Below are 10460 nucleotides of genomic sequence, written 5' to 3' on the forward strand. Positions count from 1 at the left end.
TAAAACTTAAATTACCTTATGATTACCATAGAAATTACCTTAAAAACATGGAAATTACCCCAAAAAGTTTAAACCCTGGAGGTACTATCTAGCTGTTGAAGGGAAAGTTATGTAACTTACGGGTTAGAATTTTTGGATGGAACAGTATTTTCGTTGGGAAGTAAGACAAGAAACTGTTAATTGATTAAATTTTAGATTATGTTTGAGTCATATTTACTTTATTTAAACAGAAATGAACAGATGAATAATTTTATGACTTAAAAGCATTGATATTCTGTCGAAGGAAATTTTACCTTCCTTGCCAAAGCTTGTCAAAGTTCCTGAAGATTCATTAATGTTTTGTTCAAAGAAGGATCCGTTATTTTTATGGATGCTGATATTGAAAACCGTTGGCAGATATACATACAGACAGCAGGGAATTTACCTCTGTATCTACCAAATATGTCTGTGGCTTCAGTAATTACAGCCAGACATACATACATACAGACAGAAGGGAATTTACCTCTGTATCTGCCAAATATGTCTGTGGCTTCAGTTATTACAGCCAGACAGACAGAAGGGAATTTACCTTTGGACGTACACAATATGTATGTGGCTTCAGTTATTACAGCCTGACATACCTATATGCAGACAGACAGACAGACAGACAAGGGAATTTACCTCTCCATCTGCACAATATGTCCATTGCTTCAGTTATTACAGCCAGACAAACAGACGGACGGACACACAGACAGAAGGAAATTTACCTTTGGGCGTACGCAATATGTCTGTGGCTTCAGTTATTACAGCCTGACATACATACATGCAGACAAACAGACAGACAGACAGACAAGGGAATTTGCCTCTCCATCTGCACAATATGTCCATTGCTTCAGTTATTACAGCCAGACAGACAAACAGACGGACGGACACACAGACAGAAGGGAATTTACCTTTGGACTTACACAATCTGTCTGTGGCTTCAGTTATTACAGCCTGACATACATACATTCAGACAGACAGACAGCCATACAGACAAGGGAATTCACCTCTCCATCTGCACAGTATGTCCACTGCTTCAGTTATTACAGCCAGACAGACAAACAAACGGACGGACACACAGACAGAAGGGAATTTACCTCTGTACCTACACAATATGTCTGTGGCTTCAGTTATTACAGCCAGACATACATACAAACAGACTGAAGAGAATTTACCTCTACATCTGCACAATATGTCCATGGCTTCAGTTATTACAACCAGTTATATATATATATATATATATATATATATATATATATATATATATATATATATATATATATATATATATATATATATATATATATATATGCAGACAGACAGACAGATAGACAGACGGACGGACCGACTGACTGACTGACTGACCGATTGACTGACTGACTGACTGACAAGAGAATTTACCTTTACATCTACACAATATATCCATGGCTTCAGTTATTACAGCCAGACATACATACATACATACAGACAAACAGACGGACCGACACACAGACAGAAGGGAATTTACCGCCACTCAATATTTCCGTGGTTTCGGTTACCGATAATTTTGTTATGAGATAGGAGCTGTAACCGCTTATGCGTGACCTAGACCAAGGAAAGAAAGGTACTTATAGGTCATGAACACGAGGTAAAGAAGCCTTTGGAGTGCTCTCCTAGCCCCTAAACATTACTTTACTCACTGTCTGCAAACTTACATAGCTGTCTACAAACTCACACTTTCATAAATTCGTAGGCGAGGCCAGTATGATGCAACCTTGGCAGGCTATAGGTAAGGTAAAGAAATTGTGGTGTTATTTCTTAAAAACTTACTCAGACTCCTTCTTCTTGGTCCCCTGACTGTATGCTGCTAAACTGCTTGAATACCCATCAGGTTGTATCATGTACTTATTTTTTTTAAAGATTTCCCATGCTTAGTTAGTGATGATTATCAAACACTGTTCTGGACATGTGTGACTAAAACAGGGGAAACTAAAAGTGCACTTACTTGAGTCACCTGCCATCTACAGTACTGTATGTATACAGCTTAAAGATTTGAAGGTCGCTCATGAATGGCAGAGGCAATGGACAGTGACAAGGCTCCATTGAGCAGGACACTGCCCTAGAGACTGACCATATATACATGTGATCAGCGTCCAAGCTCCCTCTCCACCCAAGCTAGAACTAAGGAGGGCCAGGCAATGGCTGATGATGAATCAGCAGATAGACCTATAGGCTCCCCCTCCCCATTCCTTAGCTCACAAGGGTGGTAAGGTTGCAGCGACCAAAGAAACTAACGAGTTTGAGCGGGACTCGAACCCCAGTCTGACGTTCACCAGTCAGGAACGTTACCACTTCGGTTACTACAACCCTGATGATTTGACTTTCAACAAAGAAAGTAACCAATTTAAACAACTGACTTTCATTTTTAATTACGTGAGATGAATGAACCTTGAAGGTGAGTGGCAGAAATTATATGATATAGGTAGATAAGATAGGAAGACAAAATTGCATTGAGTTATTGAAATTGCGCAATTTAAGGTTAGTGAGAAGCTGATGTATCCTGTTTTAGTCAGGTTTAGTACCGGTGGTCACTCTGGTTAATTATTAAGAGTATATATATATATATATATATATATATATATATATATATATATATATATGTGTGTGTGTGTGTATGTGTCTGTGTGTGTGTGTGTGTGTGTTAATGTGGTGCCTAAAGTTTTATGCTTAGTTGATTATAATTTTGTTGCTGAATAGGATGATAAAATTTTACTTGATAGACATGTTTAATTGGAATGGGTGTAAATCATGAAGTTTCAGTGGATGATTTAAAGCTTCAAAATCTTTTCGGGGATTTTTTCTGATTGGAATGATGTTAAAGTGTAAGAAAATAACAATATATTACTATTCCACTCATAAATTGGTGAATAAGTGCCCAAAATAATATATATTTCCATCTATATACATTACATTAAAACTTCGTCTATCGGTTAGTTGAAAAGTATGTTAGTGCCTACGTATTACATAGCTTTCCAGTAAAACTCTTCCCCTCTCTGGAAAACAGCTTACTGACACGTATGCACTTTTCAAGATGGATGGTAAAAGCTTCCCATTAAGATAAAGCGAAAAAGGATGACAGAGGATGGAAGTCTGACAAAACTCCTGCGTCTTTTAGGATCTGAGCGCTTTACTACTTCCATGGAGTGCTGCCATGGTATTGGTTGCTTTATTTTAGTGATGGATTTATTTGCTATATTTTACTGATGGTATTGGTTATTATATTCTAGTGATGGGACTGGTTGATATATATTTTGCTGATTGTTTTATATGCTGTTTTAGTGATGGTATTGGTGGCTATATTTTAGTGATGGTATTGGTGGCTATATTTTAGTGATGGTATTGGTGGCAATATTTTACTGATGGTATTGGTTGCTATATTTTAGTGATGGTATTGTTAGCTATATTTTACTGATGGTATTGTTAGCTATATTTTACTGATGGTATTGGTTGTTATAAGTGATGGTATCGGTTGCTATATTTTAGTGATGGTATTGTTAGCTATATTTTACTGATGGTATTGGTGGCTATATTTTAGTGATGGTATTGGTGGCTATATTCTAGGGATGGTATTGGTGGGAATATTTTACTGATGGTATTGGTTGCTATAAGTGATGGTGTCGGTTGCTATATTTTAGTGATGATATTGTTAGCTATATTTTACTGATGGTATTGGTTGCTATAAGTGATGGTATCGGTTGATATATTTCAATGATGGTATTGGTGGCTATATTTTACTGATGGTATTAGTTGCTATATTCTAGTGATGGTATCAGTTGCTATATTTTAGTGATGGTATTGTTAGCTATATTTTGCTGATGGTATTGGTTGCTGTAAGTGATGGTATCGGTTGATATATTTTAGTGATGGTATTGGTGGCTATATTTAACTGATGGTATTAGTTGCTGCTATTTTAGTGATGGTATCAGTTGTTATATTGTACTGATGGTATTGGTGGCTATATTTTATTGATAGTATTGATCGCTATGTTTAAGTGATAGTATTGGTTGCTGTAAGTGATGGTATTAATTGCTATATTTCAGTGATGGTATTGTTGGCTATATTTATTGATAGCATTGGTTGCTTTACTTTAGTGAGTTGGAAAAAGTCACTTGAAATTTTAAAATCAATTAGTTCGAGGGCTGTTCATAAAAGAATACTTTTGCGTCATAGGTATTTTTACGAGGGCTATGCGAATACGGATAAAATAAATGGTGATAAAGTAAAGATATTGCCAAGTGTTTAATGGTCTCTCATGAATGGCAGAGGCAATTGACAGTGACAGTGCCCTAGAGACTGACCATATACACATATGATCAGTGCCCAAGCCCCCTCTCCACCCAAGCTATGACCAGGGAGGGCCATGCAATGGCTGCTGATGACTCAGCAGGTAGACCTGTAGGCTCCCTCAAACCGCATATCCTTAGCTCACAAGGATGGTGAGGTTGCAAGGTGAGGTTTCAGAGACTACAAGAAACTATCGAGCTTGAGCGTGGCTGGAACCCCGTCCGGCATATCGCCAGTCCGGGAGGGACGTATCCAATAGGCTACCACAGCCATTTCATAATTTTACAGCCGAATTATTTGAATAATCCGGTGAGATCTTAGAAGTTTTAATCTTTCTGTTGAACTTAATAGGGTGAATAAAATTACTTTAAAGAGAGTCATGTTTTTGTATTTGGATTTTAATTATGATGGAATTTTAGCCATTAAAAAGTTATGGTTTAATGAAATAGGGGGTAAACAAATTGGATGTGTTTAGAAGATATCCGAGGACAGTAAATAGAATGAGAGTGCAAGTTTTAACTGCTGGAGGTATTTATATGAATATATATTTGTAGAAAATCCTATTTTCCATACACGAATATTTATGTTACATTTAAGATCTCAACAGATGAAGAGAAATAAGTCACTTGAAATATTTTTGCACGGAGGTGCATATAAAGGAAGCCCCAATCATAATAGAGACTTATGAAGGGAATTTCAAAGGCAAAGAAAGCAATGGAAAACGTTTGTGTGTATTAGAATATGAATAGATATTGAAGTTATGCGAGTTGAATGTGAAATCAAACTTTTGATAGTGAAGATTGTATGTTAAATCTCTCTCTCTCTCTCTCTCTCTCTCTCTCTCTCTCTCTCTCTCTCTCACCAGACTTTTGATATTGTAAATTGTACATTAGATCTCTCTCTCTCTCTCTCTCTCTCTCTCTCTCTCTCTCTCTCTCCCTCTCTCTCTCTCTCACCAGACTTTTGATATTGTAGATTGTATATTAGATCTCTCTCTCTCTCTCTCTCTCTCTCTCTCTCTCTCTCTCTCTCTCTCTCACCAGACTTTTGATATTGTAGATTGTACATTAGATCTCTCTCTCTCTCTCTCTCTCTCTCTCTCTCTCTCTCTCCTCAAACTTTTGATAGTGTAGATTGTATATTACATCTCTCTCTCTCTCTCTCTCTCTCTCTCTCTCTCTCTCTCTCTCTCTCTCTCTCTCTCTCTCTCTCTCTCTCTTCTCTGGGAAAAACATCTCGCTTCACCCTTTCCCATTCGCAAGAAAAGTTATTCCATATTGATAATCCCGACATAATATCATGTGCCATTTTTATTGTTCTGGCTGGAAAAAAACAGGATCTACATTCGTCATTATTTTTTTTTCTTTATTTTTTGTTGTTGTTGTTGTAATAAAGCTTACCCTGACAGAATGATTTATTACGCTTGATTTACTGGATCTTTCTGTTTCTGGTGTTTTTATTTTTCCAGTATATTTATGCTGGTGAATTTTTGGTAATGCCTTCAATTTATGCAAGGGGTTTGGCAGGAGTTTAATATTTTAGCTAATTTTTACTCCTTTCTTTCTTTGAAGGGTATGGAGTAATAATTGAAAATTGCTGTTAACACACGTACGCTTATATATATATATATATATATATATATATATATATATATATATATATATATATATGTGTGTGTGTGTGTGTGTGTGTGTGTGGGTGTGTGTGTGTGAGTGTTTGTATATATATAATAGTTTTATCACTAGCACTCAAATAAGTCACAAATACCCTTTAATATATGTTTGTGTGTGTGTCTGTATATATATATATATATATATATATATATATATATATTATATATATATATGTATATATATATATATATATATATATATATATATATATATATATATCACCAACACTATTCAACCTATTACATGTCTTTACCATGAGATGATAAGGTTATGTACATTTATACAATTTAACGTTCCTCGTCTGAATTGTGATGAAAAATAAATCAATTTCTTCGAGGATTTGGAACAACGTAACATTCCTCAGAAGATAATTCTCGTATCGGGCAGTTTTGCCGATAGTTTTCCGAAAATATTCATGGGATTCTTGCGAAGTAATATACGATCATTTGATATTCAGGAAAAAATTAATTAACTTATGAAGGTTCATTTTTGCGATTAGATATAAACATTCATTGATTTTTATTTTTTTTTTTTCATTTTGGTCCATCCAGAGATTGTTGTTTGGTGTCATCAAATCCTTGATTCTTGGCTTTTCAAATTCCTTGGTGTCATCAAATCCTTGATTCTTGACTTTTCAAATCCTTGGTGTCATCAAATCCTTGATTCTTAGCTTTTCAAATTCCTTGGTGTCATCAAATCCTTGATTCTTGTCTTTTCAAACTCCTTGGTGTCATCAAATCCTTGATTCTTGGCCTTTCAAACTCCTTGCAGTGATTGTTATGTGCTGGAATTATTGTTCAATTAAAAAAACCACGAGAGAATTAGTAAGGAAATCTTTAAAAGAAGGTAATGCATAGAAATGCAACATAATATAAAAAAAATCATTCCAATAATGTTTAAAATAATGAATGTAATGGAAGTTAGAGCAGGGAAACAGTGGAAGTTTGAACTGTAGTGTGTATGGAATGCAATTCATTTGTGCATATATATATATATATATATATATATATATATATATATATATATATATATATATATATATATATATATATATATATCTAAACCATGCCATCGTAGGGTAAGCAAAATACCCGCTATCTATAGGAATCGAAACCAAGAAAATTGGGCTGTATATTACGAGAGTTTCACAACACAGGATATTATTTCTAGAATGATAGTTGTATGGTGCCTACAGGTACAAGATAGGTAAATGTGTACTTATAACGATCCCTCTTATTTCATGAGATTTTATGGTGTGCAAAATACTCTCTATCTTTACGACTCGAAACTAAGTTAATGGGGCGGTATGTCAAACAGGATTTTTAATTCTAGAATATAAAAGGATTGCCAATAAATGTTAAAATTTTCATTTTATTACAACACGTGTCTTTAATCTTTTACGCATGGGTATGTATGTGTGTATGTATGTATGTATGTATATATGTATGTATGTATGTATGTAGGTATGTATGTATATATATATATTCACAGTATATATATATATATATATATATATATATATATATATAAAATTATTTTTACAGATAAATATATATATATATATATATATATATATATATATATATATATATATATATATATATATATTTATTTATTTATTTAATAGATAGAGATATCAATAAACTAGCCAGGCCAAAAACCACCAAATTCACATCCGGAGAATCAGCAAATGCTTCCCTCGACTTAACTTAGGATTTGGATAATTTGTCTCCACATCTAAAGGAATCGGATCTGGTTTTTGGAAGACTCTCCTCCTCTGCTGATCCTTTGAGATTCAGACTCGGGGAAAAGTAAACCACTTTCTTTGGTCCGGGATTCACCGTCAGTGGGTTCATTTCATGTCCGGGCAAAAAAAAAAAAAAAAAAAAAAAAAAAAAAAAAAAAAAAAAAAAAAAAAAAAAAAAAACGGAAATTCTCTTTAAAGATATACTGTTCTTAACCGTATTTCAGAAAAGTATAGGCGACCGTAAACACATGTGTATTTCTCTGATTTGTTATTGGTTATTATTATATAATCTTGTTTATCAAACTGTTAAAAAAAACTGTAGTTTTAATCGGAAATTCTCCGTAAAAATATACTGTTCTTAGCCGTATTTCAGAATTAAATATAGGCGACCGTAATCACATGTGTATTTCTTTAATTTGTTATTGGTTATTATTATATATTCTTGTTAATCACACTGTTAAAAAAACTGTAGTTTTAATCGGAAATTTTCGGTAAAAATATACTGTTCTTAACCGTATTTCAGAAAAGTATAGGCGACCGTAATCACATGTGTATTTCTCTAATTTGTTATTGGTTATTAATATATAGTCTCTTGTTAATCACACTTAAAACAACCGTAATTTTAATCGGAATTTCTCCGTAAAAATATACTATTCTTCGCCGTATTTCAGAAAAATATAGGCGACCGTAATCACATGTTTATTTCTCTAATTTGTTATTGGTTATTAATATATAATCTTGTTAATCACACTTAAAAAAACTGTAGTTTTAATCGTAAATTCTCCGTAAAGATATACTGTTCTTAACCGTATTTCAGAAAAATATAGGCGACCGTAATCACATGTTTATTTCTCTAATTTGTTATTGGTTATTAATATATAGTCTTTTGTTAATCACACTGTTAAAACAACCGTAATTTTAATCGGAAATTCTCCGTAGAAATATACTGTTCTTAACCGTATTTTAGAAAAGTATAGGCGACCGTAATCACATGTGTATTTCTCTAATTTGTTATTGGTTATTATTATATAGTTTTTGTAAATCACACAGTTAAAAAAACCCTTAATTTTAATCGGAAATTCTCCGTAAAGATATACTGGTCTTAACTGTATGTCAGAAAAAAATATAGGCGACCGTAATCACATGTTTATTTCTCTAATTTGTTATTGGTTATTAATATATAATCTTGTTAATCACACTTAAAAAAACTGTAGTTTTAATCGTAAATTCTCCGTAAAGATATACTGTTCTTAACCGTATTTCAGAAAAATATAGGCGACCGTAATCACATGTGTATTTCTCTAATTTGTTATTGGTTATTATTATAGAGTCTTTTGTTAATCACACTGTTAATAAAGGCGTAATTTTAATCGGAAATTCTCCGTAAAAATATACTATTCTTAGCCGTATTTCAGAAGAATATGTAGGCGACCGTATTCACAGGTTTATTTTTCTAATTTGTTATGGGTTATTATTATATAGTCTTTTGTTAATCACGCTTTTAAAAAACCCGTAATTTTAATCGGAAATTCTCCATCAAAATATACTGTTCTTAGCCGTTTTTCAGAAAAATACAAGCGACCGTAATTTTACTATACTTTGTTATTATCTTTTACGGGTTGGTGACCGTAATATCAGTCTTTTACGTCAATATATCCGCATTTAAAATTGTAAAATCTTGACATCATTTATTCACAGTTTTTCTACAGTTGTTTAATACAAATTTTTAACAGTGAATATCTCTTATATCTGAATTTGTGGGGTGGTTTCGTGCTATTATTAATTTGTTTTTTCATATGGGATGTGTTATAATGATAGAGGTTATCTCGTTTTGTATTTCTTATTTACTGAATTAGGCAGCAAATGTTTTTATGTTGAACAGGCTAACATAAGTCTCTTTTTATAGTTTATATATGAAAGATCTCTTTCAATGTTGTTACTGTTCTTAAAATATTTTTTTGTTTTAATGTTGCTGTTGTTCTTAAGATATTTTATTTTCACATTTTATCACTTTTCATATAGTTTATTTATTTCCTTGTTTTCCTTCCTCACTGGGCTATTTTTCCCTGTTGGAGCCCCTTGGCCTTATAGCATCCTACTTTTCCAACTAGGGTTGTATCTTTGCTAATAATAATAATGATAATAATAATAATAATAATAATAATAATAATGATGATGATGATGATGATTATAATTAATAATGATGATGACGATGATGATGATGATGATTATAATTAATAATAATAATAATAATAATAATAATAATAATAATAATTCCTCTTCTCTGGTTTCTGAATGCATTCCGCTGCTAGCTAGTAAACATCTTGATTATGTTTTTTTATTTATACAATTATTTTATTATCCATATATTACCGAATACCTGAATTCCCTTTTTCTATCCATCATTGTATGGATTTTTCTTGTAAGAATTCATTTTATTTTGGCTCTGAATGTTCCACCTTCTAGCTAGCAAACATATTGATTATGTTTTTAGTTATTTATACAGTTATCTTATTCCTTATATATTACAAAATACATTAATTATATATATGTATTAGTAATTTTATGATAAGACTTGCATTCTTTTCATCTCGTTGATTCCTTAATAAACTTCGAAGAAAGTTTACACCTTCTTGATTATATTTTTTGGCTAATTATAGTTATTTTGTTTTTAATATATTACAATATACCTGAAT

Source organism: Palaemon carinicauda, chromosome 24 (assembly GCF_036898095.1).
Source record: "Palaemon carinicauda isolate YSFRI2023 chromosome 24, ASM3689809v2, whole genome shotgun sequence".
NCBI classification, from domain to species: domain Eukaryota; kingdom Metazoa; phylum Arthropoda; class Malacostraca; order Decapoda; family Palaemonidae; genus Palaemon; species Palaemon carinicauda.